This window comes from Nerophis lumbriciformis, linkage group LG29, assembly GCF_033978685.3.
Source record: "Nerophis lumbriciformis linkage group LG29, RoL_Nlum_v2.1, whole genome shotgun sequence".
Taxonomy (NCBI): Eukaryota; Metazoa; Chordata; class Actinopteri; order Syngnathiformes; family Syngnathidae; genus Nerophis; species Nerophis lumbriciformis.
This window is the reverse complement of record NC_084576.2, coordinates 16,851,620-16,868,164: the sequence shown is the minus strand read 5'-3', so window position 1 is coordinate 16,868,164 and position 16,545 is coordinate 16,851,620. Positions and strand designations below refer to the sequence as shown.

The window sequence follows — 16,545 nt, the reverse complement described above, 5'->3', positions numbered from 1 at the left end:
CAAAGCAAAAAAAAACTTTGTATGTAGTGTTATTTCATTTTAAATTTCAAAAGAGTTTTGTGGCTCCCATTGTTTTCTTTAATTTGTGGAAACGGGTCAAAATGGCTCTTTGAGTGGTAAAGGTTGCCGACCCCTGACCTAGTGGTTAGAGTGTCCGCCCTAAGATCGGTAGGTTGTGAGTTCAAACCCCGGCCGAGTCATACCACAGACTATAAAAATGGGACCCATTACCTCCCTGCTTGGCACTCAGCATCAAGGGTTGGAATTGGGGGTTAAATCACCAAAAAGTATTCCTGGGCGCGGCCACAACTACTGCTCACCGCTCCCCTCACCTCCCAGGGGGTGATCAAGGGTGATGGGTCGAATGCAGAGAATAATTTCGCTACACCTAGTGTGTGTTTAACTTAATTGTGTTAACCGTCATGTTGCATCAACTCTAACACCATTGTGTTAAACGTCTAGTTGTATAAACTCTAACACCATTGTGTCAACCGTCATGTTGCATCAACTCTAACGCCATTGTGTTAACCATCATGTTGCATCAACTCTAACGCCATTGTGTTAACCATCATGTTGCATCAACTCTAACGCCATTGTGTTAACCATCATGTTGCATCAACTCTAACACCACTGTGTTAACCGTCATGTTGCTTCAACTCTAACATTGTGTGAACTGTCTAGTTGTATCAACTCTAACGCCATTGTGTTACCATTATGTTGCATCAACTCTAAAACCACTGTGTTAACCGTCATGTTGCTTCAACTCTAACATTGTGTTAACTGTCTAGTTGTATCAACTCTAACGCCATTGTGTTAACCATCATGTTGCATCAACTCCAACGCCATTGTGTCAACCGTCATGTTGCATCAACTCTAACATCATTGTGTTAACCGTCTAGTTGTATCAACTCTAACACCATTGTGTTAACCGTCATGTTGTATCAACTCTAATACCATTGTGTTAACCGTCATGTTGCATCAACTCTAATGCCGTTGTGTTAACCATCATGTTGCATTAACTCTAATGCCATTGTGTTAACCGTCATGTTGCATCATCAACTCTAATGCCATTGTGTTAACCGTCTAGTTGTATCAACTCTAACGCCATTGTGTTAACCGTCTTGTTGCATCAACTCTAACACCACTGTGTTAACCGTCATGTTGCTTCAACTCTAACATTGTGTTAACTGTCTAGTTGTATCAACTCTAACACATTTGTGTTAACCATCATGTTGCATCAACTCCAACGCCATTGTGTCAACCGTCATGTTGCATCAACTCTAACACCATTGTGTTAACCGTGTAGTTGTATCAACTCTAACGCCATTGTGTTAACCGTCATGTTGCATCAACTCTAACGCCATTGTCTTAACCGTCATGTTGTATCAACTCTAACACCATTGTGTTAACCGTCATGTTGTATCAACTCTAACACTATTGTGTTAACCGTCATGTTGTATCAACTCTAACGCCATTGTGTTAACCGTCATGTTGTATTAACTCTAACACCATTGTGTTAATGGTCATGTTACATCAACTCTAACGCCATTGTGTTAACCGTCTAGTTGTATCAACTCTAACACCATTGTGTTAACCGTCATGTTGCATCAACTCTTACGCCATTGTGTTAACCGTCATGTTGCATCATCAACTCTAATGCCGTTGTGTTAATCGTCATGTTGCATCAACTCTAACGCCATTGTGTTAATCGTCATGTTGCATCATCAACTCTAATGCCATTGTGTTAACCGTCATGTTGCATCAACTCTAACGCCATTGTGTTAACCGTCATGTTGCATCATCAACTCTAATGCCATTGTGTTAATCGTCATGTTGCATCAACTCTAACGCCATTGTGTTAACCGTCATGTTGCATCATCAACTCTAATGCCATTGTGTTAATCGTCATGTTGCATCAACTCTAACGCCATTGTGTTAATCGTCATGTTGCATCATCAACTCTAATGCCATTGTATTAACCGTCATGTTGTATCAACTCTAACACTATTGTGTTAACCGTCATGTTGTATCAACTCTAACGCCATTGTGTTAACCGTCATGTTGTATTAACTCTAACACCATTGTGTTAATGGTCATGTTACATCAACTCTAACGCCATTGTGTTAACCGTCTAGTTGTATCAACTCTAACACCATTGTGTTAACCGTCATGTTGTATCAACTCTAACACTATTGTGTTAACCGTCATGTTGTATCAACTCTAACGCCATTGTGTTAACCGTCATGTTGTATTAACTCTAACACCATTGTGTTAATGGTCATGTTACATCAACTCTAACGCCATTGTGTTAACCGTCTAGTTGTATCAACTCTAACACCATTGTGTTAACCGTCATGTTGCATCAACTCTTACGCCATTGTGTTAACCGTCATGTTGCATCATCAACTCTAATGCCGTTGTGTTAATCGTCATGTTGCATCAACTCTAACGCCATTGTGTTAATCGTCATGTTGCATCATCAACTCTAATGCCATTGTGTTAACCGTCATGTTGCATCAACTCTAACGCCATTGTGTTAACCGTCATGTTGCATCATCAACTCTAATGCCATTGTGTTAATCGTCATGTTGCATCAACTCTAACGCCATTGTGTTAACCGTCATGTTGCATCATCAACTCTAATGCCATTGTGTTAATCGTCATGTTGCATCAACTCTAACGCCATTGTGTTAATCGTCATGTTGCATCATCAACTCTAATGCCATTGTGTTAACCGTCATGTTGCATCAACTCTAACGCCATTGTGTTAACAGTCATGTTGCATCAACTCTAATGCCATTGTGTTAACCGTCACATTGGAACCGGTAAGGTCCCGGTACCTGGGAATCAACACCGGTTCTCAATTGTTGGTACTTTTGTGTGTGTTAATATTAATTGCTTTTGATTATAAAATAAAAAATGTTTATTGCTACATTAAAAATGAGCTGTTCATGATGTCCAGTCGTTGTATCTTGTTTTAATATCATAATTCTGAGTCTCAATTACAGTTGCAAGTCGAAGACGTTAGATGGCAGTAGTGTATAATTTACCCACCCAAAATGTACATTAAAATAAAGAAAGTGGGATTTACAATATTAACTATGAACAATAAAACACTGAATAGTAACAACATACGAACGTCGCTGATCTTTTACTTCTCAGACCGGCTCCTCAATAGTTGTGTATCTGCTTTGTTCCTGATCTGAGCTTCTAACGCCATTGTGTTAACCATCATGTTGCATCAACTCTAACACCATTGTGTTAACCGTCATGTTGCATCAACTCTAACACCATTGTGTTAACCGTCATGTTGCTTCAACTCTAACATTGTGTTAACCGTGTAGTTGCATCAACTCCAACGCCATTGTGTTAAGCATCATGTTGTATCAACTCTAACGCCATTGTGTTAACCATTATGTTGCTTCAACTCTAACGCCATTGTGTTAACCGTCTAGTTGTATCAACTCTAACGCCATTGTGTTAACCATCATGTTGCATCAACTCTAACACCATTGTGTTAACCGTCATGTTGCTTCAACTCGAACTTTGTGTTAACCGTCTAGTTGTATCAACTCTAACGCCATTGTGTTAACCATCATGTTGCATCAACTCTAACGCCATTGTGTTAACCATCATGTTGCATCAACTCTTACGGAATTATGTTAACCATCATGTTGTATCAACTCTAACGCCATTGTGTTAACCATCATGTTGCATCAACTCTAACGCCATTGTGTTAACCATCATGTTGCATCAACTCTAACACCATTGTGTTAACCGTCATGTTGCTTCAACTCTAACGCCATTGTGTTAACCATCATGTTGCATCAACTCTAACACCATTGTGTTAACCGTCATGTTGCTTCAACTCTAACATTGTGTTAACCGTCTAGTTGTATTAACTCTAACGCCATTGTGTTAACCATCATGTTGCATCAACTCTAACACCATTGTGTTAACCGTCATGTTGCTTCAACTCTAACATTGTGTTAACTATCATGTTGCATCAACTCTAACACCATTGTGTTAACCGTCATGTTGCATCAACTCTAACGCCATTGTGTTAACCATCATGTTGCATCAACTCTAACACCATTGTGTTAACCATCATGTTGCATCAACTCTAACACCATTGTGTTAACCGTCATGTTGCTTCAACTCTAGCATTGTGTTAACCGTCAGGTTGCTTCAACTCTAACATTGTGTTAACCGTCATGTTGCATCAACTCTAACACCACTGTGTTAACCGTCATGTTGCTTCAACTCTAACATTGTGTTAACCATCATGTTGCATCAACTCTAACGCCATTGTGTTAACCATCATGTTGCTTCAACTCTAACACCATTGTGTTAACCGTCTAGTTGCATCAACTCTAACACCATTGTGTTAACCGTCATGTTGCTTCAACTCTAACATTGTGTTAACCGTCTAGTTGTATCAACTCTGACGCTATTGTGTTAACCGTCATGTTGCATCAACTCTAACGCCATTGTGTAAACCGTCATGTTGCTTCAACTCTCACATTGTGTTAACCGTCATGTTGCATCAACTCTAACGCCATTGTGTTAACCATCATGTTGCATCAACTCTAACACCATTGTGTTAACCGTCATGTTGCTTCAACTCTAACACCATTGTGTTAACCGTCATGTTGCTTCAACTCTAACATTGTGTTAACCGTCATGTTGCATCAACTCTAACGCCATTGTGTTAACCATCATGTTGCATCAACTCTAACATTGTGTTAACCGTCATGTTGCATCAACTCTAACACCATTGTGTTAACCGTCATGTTGCATCAACTCTAACACCATTGTGTTAACCGTCATGTTGCATCAACTCTAACATTGTGTTAACCGTCATGTTGCATCAACTCTTAACGCCATTGTGTTAACCATCATGTTGCATCAACTCTAATGCCATTGTGTTAACCATCATGTTGCATCAACTCTAACACCATTGTGTTAACCATCATGTTGCATCAACTCTAACACCACTGTGTTAACTGTCTAGTTGTATCAACTCTAACGCCATTGTGTCAACCGTCAGGTTGTATCAACTCTAACGCCATTGTGTTAACCATCATGTTGCATCAACTCTAACACCACTGTGTTAACTGTCTAGTTGTATCAACTCTAACGCCATTGTGTAAACCATCATGTTGCATCAACTCTAACACCACTGTGTTAACTGTCTAGTTGTATCAACTCTAACGCCATTGTGTCAACCGTCAGGTTGCATCAACTCTAACGCCATTGTGTTAACCATCATGTAGTGGGTAGAGCAACCGTGCCAGAAACCTGAGGGTTGCAGGTTCGCTCCCCGCCTCTTACCATCCAAAAATCGCTGCCGTTGTGTCCTTGGGCGGGACACTTCACCCTTTGCCCCCGGTGCCACTCACACCGGTGAATTGAATGATGAATGATAGGTGGTGGTCTGAGGGGCCGTTGGCGCAAATTGCAGCCACGCTTCCGTCAGTCTACCCCAGGGCAGCTGTGGCTATGAAAGTAGCTTACCACCACCAGGTGTGAATGTTTGATGGGTTCTACATGTAAAGCGACTTTGGGTACTTAGAAAAGCGCGATATAAATCCCAGTTATTATTATTAACTCTAACACCATTGTGTTAACTGTCATGTTGCATCAACTCCAACGCCATTGTGTCAACCGTCATGTTGCTCCAACTCTAACATTGTGTTAACCGTCTAGTTGTATCAACTCTAACGCCATTGTGTTAACCATCATGTTGCATCAACTCTAACACCATTGTGTTAACCGTCATGTTGCTTCAACTCTAACATTGTGTTAACCGTCTAGTTGTATCAACTCTAACGCCATTGTGTTAACCATCATGTTGCATCAACTCTAACACCATTGTGTTAACCGTCATGTTGCTCCAACTCTAACATTGTGTTAACCGTCTAGTTGTATCAACTCTAACGCCATTGTGTTAACCATCATGTTGCATCAACTCTAACACCATTGTGTTAACCGTCATGTTGCTTCAACTCTAACGCCATTGTGTTAACCATCATGTTGCATCAACTCTAACACCATTGTGTTAACCGTCATGTTGCTTCAACTCTAACATTGTGTTTACCGTCATGTTGCTTCAACTCTAACATTGTGTTAACCGTCATGTTGCTTCAACTCTAACACCATTGTGTTAACCATCATGTTGCATCAACTCTAACACCATTGTGTTAACGTCATGTTGCTTCAACTCTAACATTGTGTTAACCGTCTAGTTGCATCAACTCAAACGCCATTGTGTTAACCATCATGTTGCTTCAACTCTAACACCATTGTGTTAACCATCATGTTGCATCAACTCTAACACCAGATGTTTATCTATTTTATGGAGGAATGTAGTTATTCATAGAACTGGCACCCAATGTTATGAAAAAGTATTGGCTTTGAATCGAGAATGGTTTTGAATCGAATCGAATCATGCAGTGTCCAAAGATTCACAGCCCTACCAAATACCCACTGTAACTGTATGTCTTTCAGCCCAAATTGGGTACACACCTTTTGGGAACTGACAAGCAAGATTGCTCCATCAACTGCTATTCACGCCACGTGAATGATGTTTTGACACGTAAAGGAATGACGGATGCAAAAAAAAATAAAAAATTCACGGTGATTTGATTTCCCTTTTACTATTTGTCCCCATCTCGTGGCACTGATATCTTGTCTTTTTTTTTTTTTTTTTTTTCAGCAGCAGCCAAATGGGAAATATGATAAATATTGATGTCAGCCAGAGTGCATCCATGTGTCGGATGGAAGCCGAGAAATATCACGTTTCTGCTTTTCGAAGCGCGGGTAAACCGACTCCCCAGCCCTAAAAGCACTTTCTCATACACACGTTAGCCCAGTGTTTTTCAACCTTTTTTGAGCCATGGCACATTTTTTTGCGTTTAAAAAATCAGGAGGCACACCACCAGCAGAAATCATTAAAAAACAAAACTCAGATGACAGTAAAAAGTCGTCGCAATTGTTGGATATGACTTTAAACCATAACCAACCATGCATCACTATACTCAAAGTAGGTGTACTGTCATGACCTGTCACATCACGCCGTGACTTATTTTGAGTTTTTGGTGTTTACCTGTGTGTAGTGTTTTAGTTTGTGTCTTGCACTCCAATTTTGGTGGCTTTTTCTCTTTTATTGGTATTTTCCTGTAGCAGTTTCATGTCTTCCTTTGAGCGATATCTCCCGCATCTACTTTGTTTTAGCAATCAAGAATATTTCATTTGTTTTTATCCTTCTTTGTGGGGACATTGTTGAATGTCATGTTCGGATGTACATTATGGACGCCATCTTTGCTCCACAGTAAGTCTTTGCTGTCGTCCAGCATTTTGTTTTTGTTTACTTTGTAGCCAGTTCAGTTTTAGTTTCGTTCTGCATAGCCTTCCCTAAGCTTCAATGCCTTTTCTTAGGGGCACTCACCTTTTGTTTATTTTGGGTTTAAGCATTACACACCTTTTTACCTGCACACTGTCGTCTGCATATTGTGATCACGACAAAGCAATTAGCTACCTGCTGCCACCTACTGATATGGAAGAGTATTACACGGTTACTCTGCCAAGCTCTAAACAGCACCGACACTCAACAACGGCGTATTTGCGGATTATAATTACTGGTTTGCAAAAAATATTTTTAACCCAAATACTGTAGGTGAAATTACATAATCTCCTACGGCACACCAGACTGTATCTCACGGCACACTAGTGTGCCGCGGAACAGTGGTTGAAAAACACTACGTTAGCCCACTCCCACACACAAACCCCCACCTTTACCCCCACAAGTCCCCTTCTGGTGCTCCTGTCAATCCCTTATTTACCTCCCGATGCTAATCTCTTTCCTTCCTTTTTCATTAAAGCCTTTTTTTTCCTTCTCGAATCCTGACACCCTCCCTCCATCCCTGCTCCTCCAACCCCGTCCATTCCGCAGAGGGACGACGAGATGAACGCAGAATTGATAACAAGATAGGAGATCTCGGAGATGCTCATCCGGTGTGCGGCGGGGATGGGAATAGCATCATGGGGGAGGAAAATGGGAGGGAGGCGAGTGCATTAGAGGGAGTATTGTCGGCTGTGTGATCGTTAAAATCAGCTGAGAATACGTCACTACTGAAAAGTCACAGCAGAAGACATCAGCGACCAAAAAAAAAATAAAATAAAAATAAAAATTTAAAAAGGAAAAAAAAAAAAAAGGAAAAAAAAAAGGAAAATAAAAACAACAAAAACAAATAAAACATTTTTTTTTTAATTAAATAATTTATTTTTTACATGAGCGACCATGCAAAGTGGGCTCCCTTGCGTCCCACGCGTATGTACTCAGTAGGGGGCACAGCATCCTTAGACATGCACTTAGCAGTGGGCTTTGACAAGTCGCGTCCTTACCGTCACCGCCGACTTCAGTGAGGAGTGTCCAGGAATGGTTCCATGCCGAGGACCAGGACGACGGTGCTTAAATCCAAGATGCTGAGGAAGAGGAGGAGAGAGCTTCCATTAGGGGTGGATGCAGAAGGATGGAGAAGATGTAGGCAAGGATCCCGAGTCGGGGAGCACATCGGCGTTGGTCGCGTACCGGACGCCTGACGAGCCACATGTGCACGCGCGGCACATGCGCTTTGCACTGCGACGGACGCCACACACACAAACACACACACACACACACACACACACACACACACACACACGAGAGGGAGGGTGGGGATGTGAATGTGCGGATGGTGGAAGAGGGAGGCGTTGCAGTGTGTGATGAGGGATCGGGAGATGGTCTGAGCTGCACAGTCAACACACCTCACTTGTCTTTTTTTAACAGTAGTAGTTTATTTTCGACATGTTTGACCCTTGTGTAATGTTCATATTGTTGTTACTCAGCCAGCGTTTGTGGGTCTGATGGACCCCTTGCCTTTTGTGGCTTTTAATGCCTCACAATCAAACACTGTTATGTTAAAATACTGAACAGATGTTTACCTTATCCCAATAAACATCTGTTCTGTATTTTAACATAAAAGTGTTTGATTGGGTCAAATGTGCGAGAAAATGAGAGCAGACAGTGTTGACAAACAATGTTTGCTATCTTGTGTGGGTGCAGAAACACAAAAGAAGAATCCCTGCGGGATGCAGAAACTGGCAGAGAAATTGTCCGTGCAACGTTCATATTGTTGTTACTCAGCCAGCGTTTCTGGGTCTGATGGATGTTTAGGTACACAGAACATCAGAGGGTCAAATGTGCGAGAAAATGAGAGCAGAAAGTGTTGACAAACAATGTTTGATATCTTGTGTGGGAACCGCAGATGCAGAAACACAAAATAAGAATCCCTGTGGGATGCAGAAAATGGCAGAGAAATTTTCCGTGCAACGTTCATATTGTTGTTACTTAGCCAGCGTTTGTGGGTCTGATGGACCCTTTGCATTTTGTGGCTTTTAATGCCTCACAATCAAACACTTTTATGTTAAAATACTGAACAGATGTTTACCATATCCCAATAAACATCTGTTCAGTATTTTAACATAAAAGTGTTTGAAAACAGATGTTTACCTTATCCCAATAAACATCTGTTCAGTATTTTAACATAAAAGTGTTTGATTGTGAGGCATTAAAAGCCACAAAATGCAAGGGGTCCATCAGACCCACAAACGCTGGCTGAGTAACAACGATATGAACGTTGCACGGAAAATTTCTCTGCCATTTTCTGCATCCCGCAGGGATTCTTATTTTGTGTTTCTGCACCTGCGGTTCCCACACAAGATAGCAAACATTGTTTGTCAACACTGTCTGCTCTCATTTTCTCGCACATTTGACCCTCTGATGTTCTGTGTACCTACACTCTGTCCTCCTCCTGTCTCGGCCTGCTGTGTGTGTGTGTGTGTGTGTGTGTGTGTGTGTGTGTGTGTGTGTGTGTGTGTGTGTGTGTGTGTGTGTGTGTGTGGTACACAGAACATCAATTTCCACACTTCTATCCAGTGGACCCGGACATCTTATATGTAATAGAAATGTGTAGGGGGGGGTGTATGGTGTGTGGTCATTAAATATGTATTCTGATATATGTTCTTCACAGAAAATGAGCCAAAGTCAGTGAGTCTCAGTTTGAAAAATTAATTAATTGTATAATTATTCTTTTAATAAAAAATGAAAACGGGTCCCTCAGACCCGAACACCACACAAAAGCAAAAAAAAAAAAAGGAAATCAGCTTGATAACATAACGACAACGTGCAGATATGGAAACAAATACTTAAATAATTGTTTTTTTTCGTATCCAAAAGTGGAGTGGGAAGAAGTGATAGTCATTTACTCCCACCCCCTTATTTTTAGGGTGGTCAAAGTTAACGCGATAATAACGCGATAATAAGCAGTGATGGGCAAGCTACTTGGGAAATGTAAGCTAAGCTACAAGTTACTCTCGATATAATGTAGCTAAGCTACAGGGGACGTTATCTGCAGGGAATTGTACAAACGTACATCAAAGCTACATTTAACGGCATTTCTATCTATGAGCCCACATGTATTATATCAATGTTCATGTAACTGAGTGTACACGTGGACTCAATAAGGGTCCATTACTATTAACTATCTGTCATTTAGCTGGGGACACCCTACAACTACCCCACTGTATGAACAAAACCCAAAACCAGTGAAGTTGGCTTGTTATGGAAATGGTAAATATCAATCAATCAATCAATCAATGTTTATTTATATAGCCCTAAATCACAAAAGTCTCAAAGGGCTGCACAAGCCACAACGACATCCTCGGTACATAGCCCACATAACGGACGTCGATGTGAATGACTGAGAAACCGCATATGTGGGTAACCCCCCCCTCTCTAGGGGAGACCGAAAGCAATGGATGTCGAGTGACAGTCCTTAGTGGATCTAACATAGTAGTGAGAATCCAGTCTATAGTAGGGCCAGCAGGAGACCAGCAGGAGACCATCCCGAGCGGAGACGGGTCAGCAGCACAGAGATGTCCCCAACCGATGCACAGGCGAGCGGTCCACCCCGGGTCCTGTTGCGTTTGGACCAGTTGTTCCTCCCAGGGGAATTCAAGTCACAAGTCGCTCCCAAGCTCTTTACGACACTTAAAGCTGAGTAGAAAAACCCCCAGAGACAGAATAGGTATTTTGTAATATATTTGCAAAGCTTTGCATATACATTGAGACCAGTCCAGCATAGAACATTCAATCACGCTGCCAAGATGGTCTGCCCCCCCCCCCCCCCCTCCCCGACAAACCCCCTCCCCTCTTAAGTCTCTCTTCCTCCCACCCTGGCAGTCATGTCTCTCCAGCCAAAACAAATGTCCATTATCTCGCTTTCTAACATTCCTCACTCAAGGTTAAGTACACAGTTTTGCAGACAACCAAAAGACCACAAATGGAAGAAAAACACTAGCTGTTTTGTAATATGATTAAAAATAAAAGAAGTAACACTTAAATTCGGATATATGTACATATGTGCCTCCGACAGTCCCAACTCTGGACAGCCAGCACTTCAACCATGGTCACCGGAACCGGAATAACCCGGCGAGGAGGCAGAGGAGAAAAGAAAAGAAACGGCAGATCAACTGGTCTAAAAAGGGGGATCTATTTAAAGGCTAGAGTATACAAATGAGTTTTAAGATGGGACTTAAATGCTTCTACTGAGGTAGCATCTCTAACTGTTACCGGGAGGGCATTCCAGAGTATTGGAGCCCGAATGGAAAACGCTCTATAGCCCACAGACTTTTTATGGGCTCTGGGAATCACTAATAAGCCGGAGTTCTTTGAACGCAGGTTTCTTACCGGGACATATGGTACAATACAGTCGGCAAGATAGGATGGAGCTAGACCGTGTAGTAATAAAAACAGAATACAATGATTTGTAAATCCTTTTCAACTTATATTCAATTGAATAGACTGCAAAGACAAGATATTTAATGTTCGAACTGAGAAACGCAATTTTTTTTTTGCAAATAATCATTAACTTAGAATTTAATGGCAACAACACATTGCAAAAAAGTTGGCACATGGGCATTTGTACCACTGTGTTACATGGCCTTTCCTTTTAACGACACTCAGTAAACGTTTGGGAACTGAGGAGACTCATTTTTGAAGCTTCTCAGGTGGAATTATTTCCCATTTTTGCTTGATGTACAGCTTAAGTTGTTCAACAGTCTCCGTTGTGGTATTTTAGGCTTCATAATGAGCCACACATTTTCAACGTGAGACAGGTCTGGACTACAGGCAGGCCAGTCTAGTACCCGCACTCTTTTACTAGGAAGCCACGCTGTTGTAACACGTGGTTTGGCATTGTCTTGCTGAAATAAGCAGGGGCGTCCATGATAACGTTGCATGGATGGCGACATATGTATGCACCTTTCAGCATTAATGGCGCCCTTCACAGATGTGTAAGTTACCCATGCCTTGGGCACTAATACACCCCCATACCATCACAGATGCTGGCTTTTGAACTTTGCGCCTATAACAGTCCGGATGGTTCTCTTCCTTTTTGGTCGGGAGGACACGACGTCCACAGTTTCCAAAAACAATTTGAAATGTGGACACGTCACACTACAAAACCCTTTTCCACTTTGCATCAGTCCATCTTAGAGGTGGCTTAATAGGTGATGATGTGGTGTGTTACTTGTGTGCGGAAGACTCGCGAGAGTTTGGGTGCTTGTGTCCTAACTTTCAGCTACAGCACAATGGCAAAAGCCCCAACAAATACAAACGCCACAACACTACTTTAAGCCACAAAAGACACGACCGACCGAGCGGAAATAAAAAGTCATTTGATAAAGAAATAAAACAGAGGAGATGGTTGAAGGAGAGTATGGAAATTAGGAAGCGAGGGATCAACACCATCGTACATGCTTCCGCACACCTGAGACCTTGTCCTTTGTCGGCCAGGGCAGAGACCAGACACTGTGTGAACTTTATCTAGCAGGTAAGTCAACTCTTAAAATGTTGGTTACTGTACTTTTATTACAAATTGCTTGAATGTTTCAAATGTGAGTCGAATAAGAAGTAAATGCATTGGCCGTTAATTGTTGTTTACTTACTTGTTTGCATGCACAATTCATTTATACAGAATTACAAGAAATACCAGGAATATAGGAAACTTAAAGTTAAAAGTTAAAGTACCAATGATTGTCACACACACACACTAGGTGTGGTGAAATTATTCTCTGCATTTGACCCATCACCCTTGATCACCCCCTGGGAGGTGAGGGGAGCAGTGAGCAGCAGCGGTGGCTGCGCCTAGGATATATTTTTGGTGATTTAACCCCCAATTCCAACCCTTGATGCTGAGTGCCAAGCAGGGAGGTAATGGGTCCCATTTTTGTTGTCTTTGGTATGACTCGGCCGGGGTTTGAACTCACAATCTACCGATCTCGGGGCGGACACCCTAACCACAAGGCCACATACTGGACACGGCAAGTGTCCAGTATGTTTTTCAATGACACTGCTTATTTTATTAAAAAGTTACTGAACCGTTTCGGACATCATAAATATCGAATCGCATCCAATCGTTCAAACAAATCGTTATTGTTAATCCATTGAAAAAAAGTTTTATCAGGATATTTCTTATGAACATTTTGTTTAGTTTGCTTTACACTTCACACGTGTTTTTGTGCACTTCCTGGCTTTGTGACCTGCACTTTCCCAAATAAAAAGGGCCTCATTCGTGCACTTGCCTGCCGTCTCTGCATCCCGGGGTCCAGGCATGGACCAGAACATACCACCTTTTTGACCTTTTTTTTTTTTTCTTCTCATTTCTGGGCTAACGTCACGTGTCGTTGGATGAAAAAGTCCTTCTGGACGTCCTGAGGTGAGCTTAGTGAAGGTGAAAATGGAAGACGGTATTTTTAGCCCCGACCGTTTTGCTTCTCCACAGCCTCTCCTCCCGCATGCGTCCACGGTTAACCACTGAAAAACATTCCTGCCAACACTCGCTTTGAAACACGCAGCGGCCATCGCTGAGCTCGACGTGATTCACTGGCGCGAAATCCCACACCTGATGATTCACGCGCTAAATCGGCCAAGGCTGAGGCGGAGGTGAGGAGCATCGGGAGCATCAAGGGGCAGGAAGTCCCGCCTTCCATTTATCTTTTAGTGGGCTGCATGGCCAACCTTACTCACAATACATGTGCATTTCATTTCCCCCAAATGAACCGCAGCTCCCTCCAGTGCCGGCAGCGCTTATGTAGACCAAGACAATATAACTACATGCTTGACTCTAGGAAAGACACAATTATCCTGCTAGTCATGTGTGTTGGCAGCTTTTTAGACAATATTGCCCTTGGTGAACCACAGCCCCCCAAATAATGGCAGAACTCATGTCATCCCCTACCATGCTGAACTTTAGGCATGACACAAGTATCTTGTTATTTTGACACTACTTCCCCTTAGTGGACCACAGCTCCACAGTTTCCAGCAGCACTCATGCAGCCCCAACCATGTGTGACTATAGGCAAGACACACTTATCTTGCTCAATGAACTGCAGCTCCCCTGTTGCCAGCAGCACTCGTGCAGTCCCCGACCATGATCAATGGTAGGCAAACACTTATCCTGCCAGTCATGTGTGTTGCCAGCTATTTTGACAATACTTGTACTTAATGAACCACAGCCCCCCAAAAAATGGCAGCACTCATGCAGTCCCATATCATTATTGACTATAGGCAAGACACAAGTGTCTCGCTATTGGGACAATACCTCCCCCATAGCTGCAGCTCCCCAGTTGCCAGCAGCACTCATGCAGCCCCAACCATGCGTGACTATAGGCAAGACACAATTATCTTGCTCAATAAACTGCAGCCCCCCTGTTGCCAGCAGCACTCGTGCAGTCCCCGACCATGATCGATGGTAGGCAAACACTTATCCTGCCAGTCATGTGTGTTGCCAGCTATTTTGACACTACTTGCCCTTAATGAACCACAGCCCCCCAAAAATGGCAGCACTCATGCAGTCCCATATCATTATTGACTATAGGCAAGACACAAGTGTCTCGCTATTCGGACAATACTTCCCCCATAGCTGCAGCTCCCCAGTTGCCAGCAGCACTCATGCAGCCCCAACCATGCGTAACTATAGGCAAGACACAATTATCTTACTCAATGAACTGCAGCTCCCCTGTTGCCAGCAGCACTCGTGCAGTCCCCGACCATGATCAATGGTAGGCAAACACTTATCCTGCCAGTCATGTGTGTTGTCAGCTATTTTGACAATACTTGCCCTTAATGAACCAGAGTCCCCCCAAAAATAGCAGCACTCATGCAGTCCCATATCATTATTGACTATAGGCAAGACACAAGTGTCTCGCTATTCGGACAATACTTCCCCCATAGCTCCAGCTCCCCAGTTGCCAGCAGCACTCGTGCAGCCCCAACCATGCGTGACTATAGGCAAGACACAATTATCTTGCTCAATGAACTGCAGCTCCCCTGTTGCCAGCAGCACTCGTGCAGCCCTCGACCATGATCAATGGTAGGCAAACACTTATCCTGCTAGTCACGTGTGTTGTCAGCTATTTTGACAATACTTGGCCTTAATGAACCAGAGTACCCCCAAAATGGCAGCACTCATGCAGTCCCATATCATTATTGACTATAGGCAAGACACAAGTGTCTCGCTATTCGGACAATACTTCCCCCATAGCTGCAGCTCTCCAGTTGCCAGCAGCACTCATGCAGCCCCAACCATGCGTGACTATAGGCAAGACACAATTATCTTGCTCAATGAACTGCAGCTCCCCTGTTGCCAGCAGCACTCGTGCAGCCCCCGACCATGATCAATGGTAGGCAAACACTTATCCTGCTCGTCATGTGTGTTGCCAGCTATTTTGACAATACTTGCCCTTAATGAACCACAGCCCCCCAAAAATGGCAGCACTCATGCAGTCCCATATCATTATTGACTATAGGCAAGACACAAGTGTCTCGCTATTCGGACAATACGTCCCCCATAGCTGCAGCTCCCCAGTTGCCAGCAGCACTCATGCAGCCCCAACCATGCGTGACTATAGGCAAGACACAATCATCTTGCTCAATGAACTGCAGCTCCCCTGTTGCCAGCAGCACTCGTGCAGTCCCCGACCATGATCAATGGTAGGCAAACACTTATCCTGCTAGTCATGTGTGTTGCCAGCTATTTTGACAATAATTGCCCTTAATGAACCAGAGTCCCCCCAAAAATGGCAGCACTCATGCAGTCCCATATCATTATTGACTATAGGCAAGACACAAGTATCTCGCTATTTGGACAAGACTTCCCCTCAATTAGCTGCAGCTCCCCAGTTGCCAGCAGCACTCATGCAGCCCCAACCATGCGTGACTATAGGCAAGACACAATTATCTTGCTCAATGAACTGCAGCTCCCCTGCTGCCAGCAGCACTCGTGCAGTCCCCGACCATGATCAATGGTAGGCAAACACTTATCCTGCCAGTCATGTGTGTTGTCAGCTATTTTGACAATACTTGCCCTTAATGAACCAGAGTACCCCCAAAATGGCAGCACTCATGCAGTCCCATATCATTATTGACTATAGGCAAGACAC

The 16,545-nt window shown here is 42.9% G+C and overlaps 1 protein-coding gene across 1 annotated transcript in view; it reads right to left on the bottom strand.

Moving 5' to 3' along the window:
- Window positions 1-8,627, bottom strand: part of lingo1a (leucine rich repeat and Ig domain containing 1a) — a 297,839-nt gene extending 289,212 nt beyond the window's left edge. The window contains exon 1 of the mRNA XM_061924897.1: window positions 8,407-8,627. The gene's annotated coding sequence lies outside the window, so the exon portion shown is untranslated. The remainder of the gene's footprint in view (window positions 1-8,406) is intronic.
- Window positions 8,628-16,545: the final 7,918 nt, after the last annotated feature.